A 14,413-nucleotide genomic window follows, 5' to 3' on the forward strand; every position below is an offset into this window, starting at 1 on the left:
GCGCTCAGCACTGTAGGCTCTCCGTGAGGCCGTGGAGACCCCAGGCCGAGGGCCCTGCTGTCCCTGCGGGCTCCTCCAGGGTCCTCCTCCCCCACCCCACCCCCCCACCCCGACTGGGACGAGAGGCTGGCCTGGTTTGGGATCCACAGGATCGCCTACAGCTTGCTGCCTGCCCGGGGCTGAGCCCAGCTTGGCCAGCTGCTCCCGGGAGTCCCTGAGCTGCTTCTCAGCGCTCCCTCGGAGGCTGGGGGGAGGGGGCACGAGGAAACCTCCTCCACCCAGCTAGGGGCGGCCAGAGCCCCTGCCCACCCTTTAGGGGCTTCCCCACCATGCACCAGCTGCGCAGACACCCTCCTTGCCTCTGCAGGGGCTGGGCAGGAGGTGGGGCAATGCCAGGACCAATGGAAACTGCCAGGGGAATTAAGGTCAGCAGGATGCAATTATGCCTGTGGGATTTAACAAGGCCAGAGGGAAGGTGTCTGCGGCCAGAATTCGCGGCTCCTTGGGCCTGTTGCCCTGGACGGCTCTGTGCTCCAGAAGCCTAGGCTCCGGGGCCTCGCCCACTCCTGGGAGGTATGTATCCCTGGGAGCGAAGGGGTTACCACCAGCCAGGCACCGCTTCCCCGGCCCCTAGGAGGAAACTAACCCAGCCAAGACGCTTTGAAAAGGACCTGCTCGGAGGAGACATTTCCCGGCCTCCCCCTCTCCCTGCTCGACTGTGATGGAAAATCTGGGGAGTTGAGCCATGACCTTCCGACTCGAGGGCAGCCAAGTCTCCTCACTACTTCCCTCTGGTCCTGGTATGGGAGCCACGAAGGGCTGTTTTCTCCTGCTCTCTCCCGCCTTGGGCCCTAAACCCAGGGCATTGGCAGGACCTCTCGGGCCTCTGGGAAAGCCCTAGGTGAGGCCGTGCCCTTAGGTCAGACCCTCTCCCCAGGCTGGTAAGCAGAGATCTGTGGACCTTCTGTGGACATAGAATTCTCCGGAAGCTCAAATGACACATTATTTCATCCCAGAATTGTAGCATTTTATCGCCAAGATTATTCACTGCGTGGCCCACCCTCCAGCAAGGACTACACCGGTCACTCGGGGGACCGAGAGATGGAGTTGGGGAAAAGCTATCACGTCACCACATCGTGCATTTAGGTGACAGAAAACTGTAAAATCATTCCTGAGTTTGAGATCCTTTTTTGTTGTTGTTGTTAAAGATGTTTATAGAGAAAACATCTAGAGAAATATACCTGTGAACAGGTGCAGAGCACAGACTATTTTTACTCTTTGTCTGGGTTTGGCAAGTGTTTTTGAAATGAGCATTTAGAACAGAGTCGACTTATCAATAATTCCAAACATATCAATATGGACTCAGATTTCTACAATTCGAGACGGAAAATGGTAGGCACTACCCATGAGGTATAAAACACCAGGGGTTTCAGAGGAGGAATCTTTTTTTTATTTTATTTATTTTTTAATGTTTTTTATTTATTCACTTTTAGAGAGGAGAGAGAGAGAGAGAGAGAGAGAGAGAGAGAGAGAGAAAGAGAGAAGGGGGTGAGGAGCAGGAGGCATCAACTCCCATATGTGCCCTGACCTGGCAAGCCCAGGGTTTCGAACTGGCCACCTCAGTGTTCCAGGTCAACACTTTATCCACTGCGCCACCACAGGCCAGGCTCTTTTTTTTATTTTTTAAATGAGAGGTAAGGAGGCAGAGAGACAGGCCCCTGCATGAGCCCGTCTGGGATCCACCCAGAAAAGCCCACCAGGGGGTGATGTTCTGTCCATCTGGGGGCATTGCTCCATTGCTCAGCAACCGAGCTATTTTAGCACCTGAGGTGAGGCCATAGAGCCATCCTCAGTGCCCGGGGCCAACTTTGCTCAAACCATTTGAGCCAAGGCTATGGGAGGGGAAGAGAGTGAGAGAGAAGGGGGAGGGGTGGAGAAGCAAATGGTCGCTTCTGTGTGCCCTGACTGACCGGGAATCGAACTCGGGACATCTATACTCTGGGCTGACGCTCTGTCACTGAGCCAGTCGGCCAGGGCCCAGAGGAGGAATCTTTAGGGCTGTGAGCAGGGATGTTTTCTCAGCCAAAGGCGTGGCAAGCAATGGGCTTTCTCAGTGCCCAGGCCCCGGAGTCTGCTTAAGATGAAGCCTCCTTGGAATCTGACTCTGTCACCAGCGTTTCAGGTGGCTTTCGTGCACACCCAAGTTTGAGAAGCCCCACGCCAGCGGGCCAGCATTGAGGCACCCCGGGGGGCATGCCGTCGGCACAGCCACACGTCCCTCCCTCTGCCTTCCGGCTGTGCCTCTCCAGCCTGCAGTGGGGGGGGCACCTACGCACAGCTCCCCATGCCCGGGCCGCTCCTGAGCTTACACCAATTAGAATGTTTGGTGGTTGAGCCCAGGCTGCGGGTACTTTTTACATCTCCCCAGAAGGTTCTGAGGTGCAGTCAGGGTGGAGAGCCACTGCTCTGAGGCTGGCCTAGGGCCAGGATGCCACTGGGTCTCCCTAGAATACCCCCGGGCAAAGCAGAGCACATGCCGGGGGCTCCATCCTGACTTGTGTGGATGATGCACACTGTCCCAGTATCTGAGGATCTGGGGACACAGATGCCAGCTCAGACGCACAGGGACCACGTCAGTTGACTCTGTCTCCCAAGGACCCTGTACGGCAGGGGTCCCCAAACTACGGCCCGCGGGCCGCATGCGGCCCCCTGAGGCCATTTATCCGGCCCCCACCGCACTTCCTGAAGGGGCACCTCTTTCATTGGTGGTCAGTGAGAGGAGCATAGTTCCCATTGAAATACTGGTCAGTTTGTTGATTTAAATTTACTTGTTCTTTATTTTAAATATTGTATTTGTTCCCATTTTGTTTTTTTTTACTTTAAAATAAGATATGTGCACGGCCTGACCTGTGGTGGCACAGTGGATAAAGCGTCGACCTGGAAATGCTGAGGTCGCCAGTTCTCGAAACCCTGGGCTTGCCTGGTCAAGGCACATATGGGAGTTGATGCTTCCAGCTCCTCCCCCTTCTCTCTCTCTGTCTCTCTCTTCTCTCCCCCTCTCTCTCTCCTTTATAAAATGAATAAAAAAATAAATAAATAAATAAATAAATAAGATATGTGCAGTGTGCATAGGGATTTGTTCATTGTTTTTTTTTATAGTCCGGCCCTCCAACGGTCTGAGGGACAGTGAACTGGCCCCCTGTGTAAAAAGTTTGGGGACCCCTGCTATATAGAAAGCGCTGCTGTTGTCAACAGTAACGGGCCGTTTACATTTACTGTGTCTTTATCATGCGCTAGACACGGATGTTAGCTCCCTCACTCTTCATAGCGACCTTGCGAGGCCGATGCTCTCATCGCTCCCATTTCCAAGAGGAAACTGAGGCACAGAGGAGTAACTTGACTGATGTTTCAGTATTCCTGTGGGGCTGGAGCTTCAGCCCAAGCTGTCTGGCTCAGAGCCCTCACACTCACTGCTCCACACCGCCACGCAGGCATCCTCTGAAAAATAAGTGTGTGAGTGAAGATGACTCTGTCCCCAATTGGGAAGCCCCACCCAGGGCCTGACAGGTAGGGGCTCTGTAAATGTTGACAAGTCAATGCTCCTACTTGGGCCAGGCCCCGGGACCACGGGCACCAAGACCAGGCCCTCCTTCCTTCTTCCTTCCTCTCCCCGGTCTCAGCCCAACTTTCTCTGCAGCATAAACAGCAGAGCCAAAAATAGCCACCTGATGACGTCAGAGGGACAAGTTCATCTGAAAACTGCCTGCGGCCACTGGACACCTCCCTGTAGGATCAAGTAGCAGGAGGGTACCCCAGGCTGGGGCAGCTGTTCCAAGAACAGGAAATGTCCCGGGAGCAGACTCAGGAAGGCAGGCCTCGGGGGGTGCAGGGGACAAACACAGACACGTGTACGCGTGGAGGCAAGACCTGCGTGCACGGAGTGGAGACCTGGGTGTCGAGGGCGATCAGACTCTCTCTGCAGCAGGAGTCCCTCCGTCCCGATTCCAGGAAATGGCTCAAGAAAGCGGGGAAGGCGTGTTCTGTCCCCCGGCTGGCTGGCTGGCGCGGGCCAGCTTCCCCGCCCACCACGGTGCTATTTATAAAACTCCAGGTCCCTTTGCTCAGCCAGGTGGCCGTAAGAACCAGGGGTGCTGGCGAGCTCTGAGGGGGGCCCTGGGAGGAGGGGGCCCCGTGAGGCGTGTCCAAGGAAAGGATGAAGGGTGGGCCGGGCGAGACGCCGCCTTGGCTGCCTGCGGTTGGCACTTTGGCCACCTTGGCTGTCACTTAGGCCTGCTGAGGCTCGTGATTGAATGGACTGGCAGCTAGCACATCCCTGACAGGAAACCAAGCATCCGGAAAGGTCTGAGGAGACGCCTGCTGTGGGAAGCGGAGGAGAGGCCCTGCCTCCCGGCCTCTGAGAGGCTCCGCTGGAGGGGCCAGCGGCAGGGTCAAGAGTTCAGGGCAGGCCCCGGCCCAAACTGCAACCTTCACAGGACACTTGCTCCAAAGACCGGAAGTTCTCTCTCTGTCTCTCTCCTCTCTCTCTCTGTCTCTCCCTCTCCTCTCTAAAATGAATGAATGAATAAATAAATAAATAATTTTTAAAAAGGCCTGACCTGTGGTGGCGCAGTGGATAAAGCGTCGACCTGGAAATGCTGAGGTCGCTGGTTCGAAACCCTGGGCTTGCCTGGTCAAGGCACATATGGGAGTTGATGCTTCCAGCTCCTCCCCCCTTCTCTCTCTCTGTCTCTCCTCTCTCTCTCTCTCTCTCTCTCTCTCTCCGTCTCTTCTCTAAAATGAATAAATAAATTAAAAAAAAAAAAAGACTGGAAGTTGCTGGTCCTGCAGGGTGACAAAAGCAATCTCTTCTTCACCCCGGGGTCTTTGAGCAACAGTCACTTGATTCTAAAAAGAGCCAGGGAGGATCAGGCTCGCACTTAACCCCCTCCTGGAGGAGGGCCCGGCCCCTCTCGCTGGTTAGCTAGTTAGCCCCGTCCTGTCAGGTTGTTCGTTCTGGGTAAACAGCAGGGCCTTCCGGGAGGCCCCTGGTAACAAAGGATGCCCATTCCCTACAGCTGGTTCTGCTCACGGAATGTGATAGAGACCTGGGTTCAAATTCCGACTCTGACACTTATTTAGCATTGTGAATTTTTAGAAAGTAGCTTACCTGTTGCATCTCAGTTTCCTTACCTGTCATATGGCTTATTAGAAGGACTTAGGGAAAAACACTCCATCTTCATTCTTGTCATCAAGTCTTGGTTAAGGAGGCAATAGCTACTCAACAAACTCAGCAGCTCTCCGGTGTGGCATGAGCAGACTGCACAAAGGTGATGCCCCAGGGAGTCCGGGGCAGGGGCAGGCAGTGTTCTTGCCCTCCAGACTGGCTCCTGTCTGGCCCGGGCACCGAGGGTCACCTGAGAGAACAGCTGCTGGCTCCCTGCCCACAGAGCCCTTTGCGTTGGGAGCAGCAGGCCCTTCTCCCAGAGCGTGATCCTCACACATGGGCCCGCGCCACGCTCCCTGGAGGGCTTGTGAACACACCCTGCTACCAGGGTGTCGGGCTAGGCGGGGGCAGGTCTGCGGCAGGGCACAGACTTTGCATTTCTAGTCCCGGTTATGCTGATCTGCTGTCCCCAGACCCCACTGAGGGCCACTGTCTAGGAAGGAAGTTCCCAGCCCAACTCGCCGAGCTTCCAGCCTGCCCACCCCTACCCGTTTTCATGAGGCCTCTGGGTGAGTAGGAGGGTTTGGGTCTGTGCACTCTCAGACCCCGTGATCAGCATAGCTCATGTCTCAAGGAGAGTGTAAGGCCAGTAGTCACAGCCACTATCACAGCTGCCTGGCCCATGCAGGTTCGCATTGGATTCGGACAGTCAGTAAAGAAACAACGGAGCCAAAAACTGATGGGTCATCATCTTTAATACTAGCTTGCACCCGGCGGGCAAGTAAAAAACACATACTGGGCTCCAAAACCCACTCACATTCAGTGCTCACAAAGCTACTGACTTATCCGAGTTTCCTAAAATCAAAGGTTTCTAGCTCACCAGACTTATTCACCTCTGTTCCCCATCTCCTTCCTTCTCCCTGCACAAACTCTGCACAAACTGGCTTCTCACTCAACACTCCGCCATCTTGGCTACTTCTCCTGGCCTCATCCACGTGGCCTTTCTCTGCTCTCTGCTCTCTAACGCTAATCTCAGGAACAAAGAGCAAGCTCCCATTCTGCCCCCACTTTATAGTACAGAAATCAAAACCTTTAATCCAATATACAAAATAGGGAAGTCCCTTGTAAAGCCAGGAGGCACGGCCAGGGCCACCATCAGAGCAGCCCGGCTCATGCAGGTTCGCATTGGATTCGGACAGTCGGTAAAGAAACAACGGAGCCAAGAACTGATGGGCCTTCATCTTTAATCCTAGCTTGCACCCAGCGGGCAAGTAAAAACACACACTGGGCTCCAAAACCCAATCACATTCAGTGCTCACAAAGCTACTGATTTATCCGAGTTTCCTAGAATCAAAGGTTTCTAGCTCACCAGACTTATTCACCTCTGTTCCCCATCTCCTTCCTTCTCCCTGTACAAACTCTGCACAAACTGGCCTCTTACTCAACACTCTGCCATCTTGGCTGCTTCTCCTGCCCACATGGTCTCTTTCTGCTCTCTCCTCTAATGATAATCTCAGGAACCAAGAGCGCAAGCTCCCGTTCTGCCCCTATTTTATACTGTAGCTTCACAACCTTTAATCCAATATACAAAATAAGGAAGTCCCTAATACAAAGTCACTTCTCTGAGGCATGATTGGATTGTACCACCTGCATCAAAAAGGGTGGGAAAGGCTTAGTCTTAAAACCAAGCCCCAGGATACTAGGATCCTGCCTGCCCACAGCCCGCCCCCAACACACATTAATATCACCTGGGCAACGGCTTCCATGTGGGCAGCACCATCTTTAACAAAGTGAGCATAATATATTTTATCTGCCAACAGAGAGGGAGGCGCACAAAAGTTAAGCTGTTTAGCGAAAGGGGGAAGATAGCGGTGGCTCCTCCCAACCTGTGACTGCTCCCTCCGTTGCTTCCGTGTTTGGTTTCTATTCTGCAGTAACAAATTACCAGAGAGAAGAAGTCTAATGAGCAAGTAAGACCAGTGAGCCTGCAGTGTAGACACCAAACTTCCGCCATTAAGAATGAGATTTCTGGCCCTGTCCAGTTGGCTCAGTGATAGAGCATCGGCCCAGCATGTGGATGTCCTGGGTTCAATTCCTAGTCAGGGCACGCCAGAGATGGGCACCCATCTGCTTCTCCGTCCCTCCCCCTCTTGCTTCTCTCTTTCTCTCTCTCTCTCTCTCTCTCTCTCTCCCTTCCCCCTTTCCTGCAGTCATGGCTCTATTGGAGTGAGTTGGCCCCGGGCGCCGAGAATGATTTCATGGCCTGTGCCTTAGGCCCTGGGAAGAGCTTGGTTGCTGAGCAACAGAGCAACGCCCCAAAGATGCTGAGTATCGCCTCCTAGTGGGCTTGCCAAGTGGATCCCTGTCTGGGTGCATGCAAGAGTGTCTCTCTGCCTCCCTTCCTCTCACTTGAATTAAAAAATAATAATAAAAAAATTAAAAAGCAAAAGAATGAGATTTCTACAAGCCCCATTCAATTCCCATGCCTATCCTGCTTGCACAACTCCCAAGGAGCTTCCTGGGAAATCTCCCTGCCCCTTTCGCTGACGGGTAACTAGCAGCTGCTGGCCCTGTCCTGTGAGGCTGTTAGCTTTGAGTCAACAGCAGGGGTGTTGGGCCACCGCTAGTGACACATACCCACTGACAATTAATATACTGCATGTATGACTGGGCCACACTGGCCGACAGGGATGAGTAAGTGTCCCATGTGACACCCATCGCTGCTGCCCAGAGTACATCTGGGTCAGGTGAAAGCTGGGGGCGAACCCTCGTTCACAGGGCTGGAGGCAAGTGTGACGTCACTGTAAGGTCTCAGAGGAGGAGAGGGAGGCCCAGAGAGGCCAAATGGTGTGCTCAAGGTCACCGAGCCAGAAACCATTCTCCCAATTCCCCATCCAGGGCTCATTCCGCTACGTAATTCTGCGTTCCTCCTGCACCCCGTGACATCTATCCCAAAACAATCCCAGTCTGTTGGACCGACCACGAACACTGGAACAGCTGGACTGCGGTGGAGAGAGGCAGCCAGGCAGCCAGGCCGGGCACCGACCTGACCGGGGCGTCCTTACACGGCCTCCAGGGGCAGGAGAACCACCAACGACCAGATAACTTCACACCTTGAAAACCCCAAGGACGGGAGCGGCTCCGGGCCGCAGCCCGCCAGCGTTCACTGAACATTCTGTGCAGCCTTCAACCGGTTCCAAGGTCAAGAGAAACATCAGAAAATATGTGTGTGTGTCAGAGGACATTATTCAGGGATTAGTCCCCTGCGGTGATCTGGGATAGATTTCCACCTCCAGAACAACCCTTGGAAAGTCCTCAACGAGATAGCAAACTGGCCTCCAGCACACTTTGCTGAAGTTCAAACGAAAACCCCGGGGAAGAGGGAGGGGGTGGACAGGAGAGTTTGCCACGGGTGCTGAGCAGCAGGTTAGAGAAAAATATAAACACGAAGGTAGGGGTGGTGTCGTGAAAACAAATTGCCTAGAAAAAGAATTCTGACGCTAATTCAAGCTGGAAAGAGCCTTAGTCATCTTTCTAGTTCAGTCTCCCCCCTTTGACAGAGATGGAAACTGAGGCCCCGAAAAGGGAGGTGACTCATTAAAGAGTCACCTGGCGTGTCACTGAGACAATAGTCCTTGCCCCCAATCTTCCCTGAAGACCCGTACGAGCCCCAGCTAGAGTTAAGACCAAGGGCATGCTCCTTTCAAATCGGACTTGAGGGCCGAGAGGTGACAATTCTGTGTCTGAAGGTGGGGCGTTCCAAGTTCAAAACAGCGTACCCCGAGCCCCCTCCAGAAAGGCCCTGGGGAACGCCAGTGCACTGCTCTGCAGGGCCGGAGTGCCAGTGACACCGAGGTCACATCAGCCAAGAGGAGCTTTCCATTCTGCAAATGGGCATGCCAGAATGATGTCGTTAACTGTGCTTTTTGGGGAGGGCTTTTATTTCCTTTAACTATTTTAATTACAAGGACTAAGTGGTTTGAGACAGTCGTTCGATGTTGACCCGGACATGATACATTAGAGGGAAGGAAATTGAGACAACTCTGTCCTATAAATAGTCCAGGAAAAATCCTTTGCAAAACAAGCATTTTCAACAGAGAGAAGCAAACTTGAGACAAGGGGTCAGCGTGCTGCTGTTAAAATTGGTATTTACGAACCACGTGATAAAACAGGAAAAACATTTGAGTGAACACTATGCGAAGTGTAAAAAAAAACAAAACAACAAAGCAGAATACAAAATACATTTACAGAAAAACCCTACAGTGCAGACTACAGAGAAGAAAAGAGATTATACAAAGAAACATCCGAGTTCAAGGTGGGTGATAGGGCCATGGGTTTTTTTTTTCTCTTCCCTCCGATCACCAGGTATATTCCAAATTGTAGAGAGCTAACAAGAAGCCCCGATTTGAAAACTGAAAATTATAACATTGTGAGATTTTTGCACAGAGCAAATTTAAAATCACTTTCTAGTGACTTGGTGGGCTTTCTCTGTGACCAGAGATCGTGCCCGTTGAGTGGCCAGGAGTGAGTCCGTGGGTATCGGGCTGGCTACCACCCCACCCCCCACCACCGCAGGAACCTGAACCGGGCTGCCCAAGCTGATCTGCATATTACGATTTACGATCCCTGGCTGTTTAACAGCTCCCCAGTTGCAGACTACGTCCCCCACCCACGCTGCTGTCCTGAGGGACCCGAGACAATACCACCGATGCCAAAGCCGGTCTGGGCAGCCGCACTTGGCCGGAGTCCTCAGCACGTTCACACACCTGCCCGTGAGGTCCTGGGATACCAGTGCCAGAGCCACGTGGGTCTCGGCATATCCAGCAGGCCGGGTTTTTATTTCCTTTCCAATAAAAGTTTAAGGGAAAGGGGGAGGGTGATGGCAGCTTCAGGTTAGGCTTCGTCTGTCTGGGGAAATAGTTCCTAAACAGAACCTCGTGCTTCCCAAAGCCCTTCACCCCGGCCTCTCCAACGACGGTTTCGGCGAGTGAGACGCCCGCCGTGGTCAAGCCCTTTCGGGACGCCGACACCTCCAGCACAGAGAAGCCTCTTATTCTCAGGCACGAGAACAGCAAACACCGTCAGACGTTTTCGATGTCGGCAACCTTCACTCCCGCGCTAGGGGAGGCTGGGTCCGCGAGAAGCCAGAGTTGGGTTTGGTCTCCAGGCTTCTTTCTTGTAGCAACCACACTGGCTTCAGCTGGATAACAAACTGTCCTGGCATTCTTGGCGACAGAGCAAACATGTCAACTCCCTGGTGACGCCTCTGTCACGGCTGCAAGCCCCACGCGCTTCCGCCCCCCTGCTCGCTCCACAGGCCTGGGCTTGTCCCGGATCCAGGAAACTTTATAAGTCGTCTAAACCAGGGGTCTCAAACTCAACTCAGCATGTGGGCCGCAGAGCAAGATCACAGCCGTTCAGCAGGCCGCACTAGGTCTACAAAAGGCAACTGTTACGCAACACTTTTCTCACTGCAGTTGAAAACAAAAAAAAATCAGTACAACAAGCACAATCGTACATGCAGTTTACTCAGTGTCACAAAACGACCAGAAACTGTAATTCGCATCACAACTGCTGTTAACTAAGCTAATATCTAGCTAGGATGCTAGAGAAATGAAAAATACAAGTAGGCCCCTAGGCTTACTTAATTTTATCCAAAATATTTTGAACTTCGTGGATTAGTCTGCGGGCCGCACAAAATTGTTCGGCAGGCCGCATGCGGCCCAAGGGCTGCGAGTTTGAGACCCCTGGTCTAAAGTCGCGGAGCATGTCCCGCAGGCCGCAGGGCCGACGGCCGCTCAGGATCCCGAACGCGGCCCCGTGCCCACCTGGACCCACACGGCCAAGCTATCCCTCGGCCTGCCTGTGCGGAAACAGGAGCCCGGCGGCGTGGTTAACGGCGTTTTTAGCTGCTACTCTCAGCAATGAGGAACTTCTCCAGCAGGGAAGAGAAGAGAATGCAAGGTCACGATGTATCTACAGGGAGACACAGGTCTGGCCAGACACACAGGGAGCCTGCGGGCTCAGCTAAGCCAGGAGCTCGAAGACCAGGTGTTGCCGACAGGCCCTCAAGTCCTTGGGGCCTCAGGTCACGAGCCCAGAACCTCACGTAAAGCACTAGACCCTCGGAAGGGGCCTCACACCACGTTTAGTCAGGGTGCATGCCCGGACGTGCCCAAGGCAGCCGTTGAACCACGTCACTCAATGCAGAACGCATGACCAGAGTGAGGTACAGTGGAGGGTCTGACACTCTTCGTGTAAAAATAAGGGGAGGCAGAGGTAGGACTCCATATCTGCAGAAGCCATCTCTGCAAGGGGACACACCTGGCAGCTCTGCCTGGGGAGGGGGGGGGGTTGAGCAGCTGGAGGAAGAAGTGTACAACTTGACCTTGGTGGCTTTTGAACTCTGAACTGTGTGGATGCATAAACCTTTCAAAGAATAAATAAAAATGAAAATGTAGAATGCTAGAATCACATGGCTATAAAAAGAAAAATGCTCTATACATCTTTGTGAACATAAAAAAAAAAAAAGCTTCTGGCCTGACCAGGCGGTGGCACAGTGGATAGAGCAGGGGTCGGGAACCTATGGCTCGCGAGCCAGATGTGGCTCTTTTGATGGCTGCATCTGGCTCGCAGACAAATCTTTAATAAAAAAATAATGTTAAAAATATAAAACATTCTCATGTATTACAATCCATTCATTTCCTACCGCTCATGTTCATGGTTGCGGGTGGCTGGAGCCAATCACAGCTGTCCTCCGGGACACCACCAAATTTTTATTGGATAATGCCTAACGTACACGGGTTGTTGTGAGGTCAGGAAGTGAACTTCCCTCCTTTTAATCAAGTAGTCAGCTAGCTGATTGCAGAAACCCTTTTGATGAAGAAGATGGCTAAAAGAAAAATAGATTAGGGGTATCATACTTTTCAGCAGGAATGGACAGAGGAATTCGCCTTTGTGGAGAGAGCAGGTTCTGCAGTGTGTCTTATATGCAGTGATAAAACTGCATCGATGAAACGGTCAAATATAAAGCGGCACTTTCACCTGACCTGTCGTGGCACAATGGATAAAGTGTCAACCTAGAAACGCTGAGGTCGCCGATTCGAAACCCTGGGCTTGCCTGGTCAAGGCACATATGGGAGTTGATGCTTCATGCTCCTCCCCTCATTTCTCTCTCTTCCTCTCTCTCTCCTCTCTAAAATGAATAAATTAAAAAATATATTAAAAAAAAAAAAAAGCGGCACTTTGACACATGCCATACATTTGCATCAAAATCTCCAGCAGGGGACAGCAGGAAGAAAGCATGTCAGGAGCTACTGTGCAGAGTGCAAGCTAGTCAGCAGCAACTCCGTGTTTAGACCCAACAAGGTGACTGGAATTCGTCTAGCTTTGCTGGTGCTTTAGCAATTGTGAGAAACAGAAAGCCATTCACAGATGGGGAGTATGCCAAAACATTCATGCTTGATGTTGCCAGTGAACTTTTTGACGACTTTTCGGATAAAGACAAGATAATCAAACGAATAAAAGACATGTCAGCAAGAACTGTTCGCGATCGGATCGTACCATCATGATGGCAAATCAAATTGAGGCAACACAAGTGAAGGACATAAATGCAGCACCATTCTTTTCTCCCTCTTTGGATGAGTCAGCAGACGTAAGCCATTTACCCCAGTTCAGCATGATTGCAAGGTATGCTGTCGGTGACACACTACGTGAGGAAAGTCTTGCTGTTTTGCCTATGAGAGAGACAACAAGAGGGGAGGACTTATTCAAGTCTTTCACTGAGTTCGCTAAAGAAAAAAATCTACCGATGGATAAACTTACTTCGGTGTGTACTAATGGTGCTCCGTGCATGGTGGGGAAAAACAGAGGATTTGTAGCGCTTCTTCGTGAACATGAAAAGAGACCCATCCTAAGTTTTCACTGCATCCTACATCAGGAGGCGCTTTGTGCTCAGATGTGTGGCGAGCAGCTTGGTGAGGTGATGTCGCTGGTCATTCGGGTTGTCAACTTTATCGTTGCCCGAGCTTTAAATGATCGCCAGTTTAAAACACTGCTGGATGAAGTTGGGAATAATTATCCTGGTCTGCTTCTGCACAGCAATGTGCGTTGGTTGTCAAGAGGGAAGGTGCTCAGCTGTTTCGCGGCTTGTCTGAGCAAAATCCGGACTTTTCTTGAAATGAGAAATGTCGAGCATCCGGAGTTAGCTAACACTGAGTGGCTCCTGAAGTTCTACTATCTCGTAAACATGACTGAACATCTGAACCAGCTTAATGTGAAAATGCGAGGCATTGGAAATACAGTCTTAGCCCTTCAACAAGCAGGGTTTGCATTTGAAAACAAGCTGGAACTCTTCATCGCAGACATTGAAACAGGTCATTTACTACACTTTGAAAAACTGGGAGAGTTTAAAGATGCATGCACAGCAAGTGACCCTGCTCAACATCTTGATCTCCAGCAGCTAGCGGGCTTCACATCTAATCTTCTGTAGTCATTCAAAGCGCGCTTTGGAGAATTTTGTGAGCACACTCGTCTTTTTAAGTTCATCACCCATCTACACATGTGTGCAGTGGACAGCGCCGACCTGAGTTACATCCCCGGTGTCTCCATCAGAGATTTTGAGCTACAAGCTGCTGACCTGAAGGCCTCAGACATGTGGGTGAATAACTTCAAGTCACTGAATGAAGATTTGGAAAGACTTGCACGACAGCAAGCAGAGTTGGTGAGCAAACACAAGTGGGGAGAAATGAAAAAACTTCAACCCGCGGACCAGCTGATTGTCAAAACTTGGAACGTGCTTCCCGTCACATACCACACACTGCAGCGTGTGAGTATTGCTGTACTGACAATGTTTGGCTCTACGTATGCATGTGAGCAGTCTTTCTCACATCTAAAGAACATTAAGACCAACCTACAATCACATTTAACGGATGGAAGTCTCAACACCTGCATGAAGCTTAACCTCACCCCGTATCAACCAGACTACAAAGCCATCAGCAAAACCATGCAGCACCAGAAGTCGCATTAATGGTGTACTTTATTCATCATTGGTTAGCAACAGCATAACAACATAATTAAAAAGAATTCAGATAGGCCCTGGCCGTTGGCTCAGTGGTAGAGTGTCGGCCTGGCGTGCAGAAGTCCCGGGTTCGATTCCCGGCCGGGGCACACAGGAGAAGCGCCCATTTGCTTCTCCACCCCTCCCCCTCTCCTTTCTCTCTGTCTCTCTCTTCCCCTCCCGCAGCCAAG

This window comes from Saccopteryx bilineata, chromosome 6 (assembly GCF_036850765.1).
Source record: "Saccopteryx bilineata isolate mSacBil1 chromosome 6, mSacBil1_pri_phased_curated, whole genome shotgun sequence".
NCBI lineage: Eukaryota > Metazoa > Chordata > Mammalia > Chiroptera > Emballonuridae > Saccopteryx > Saccopteryx bilineata.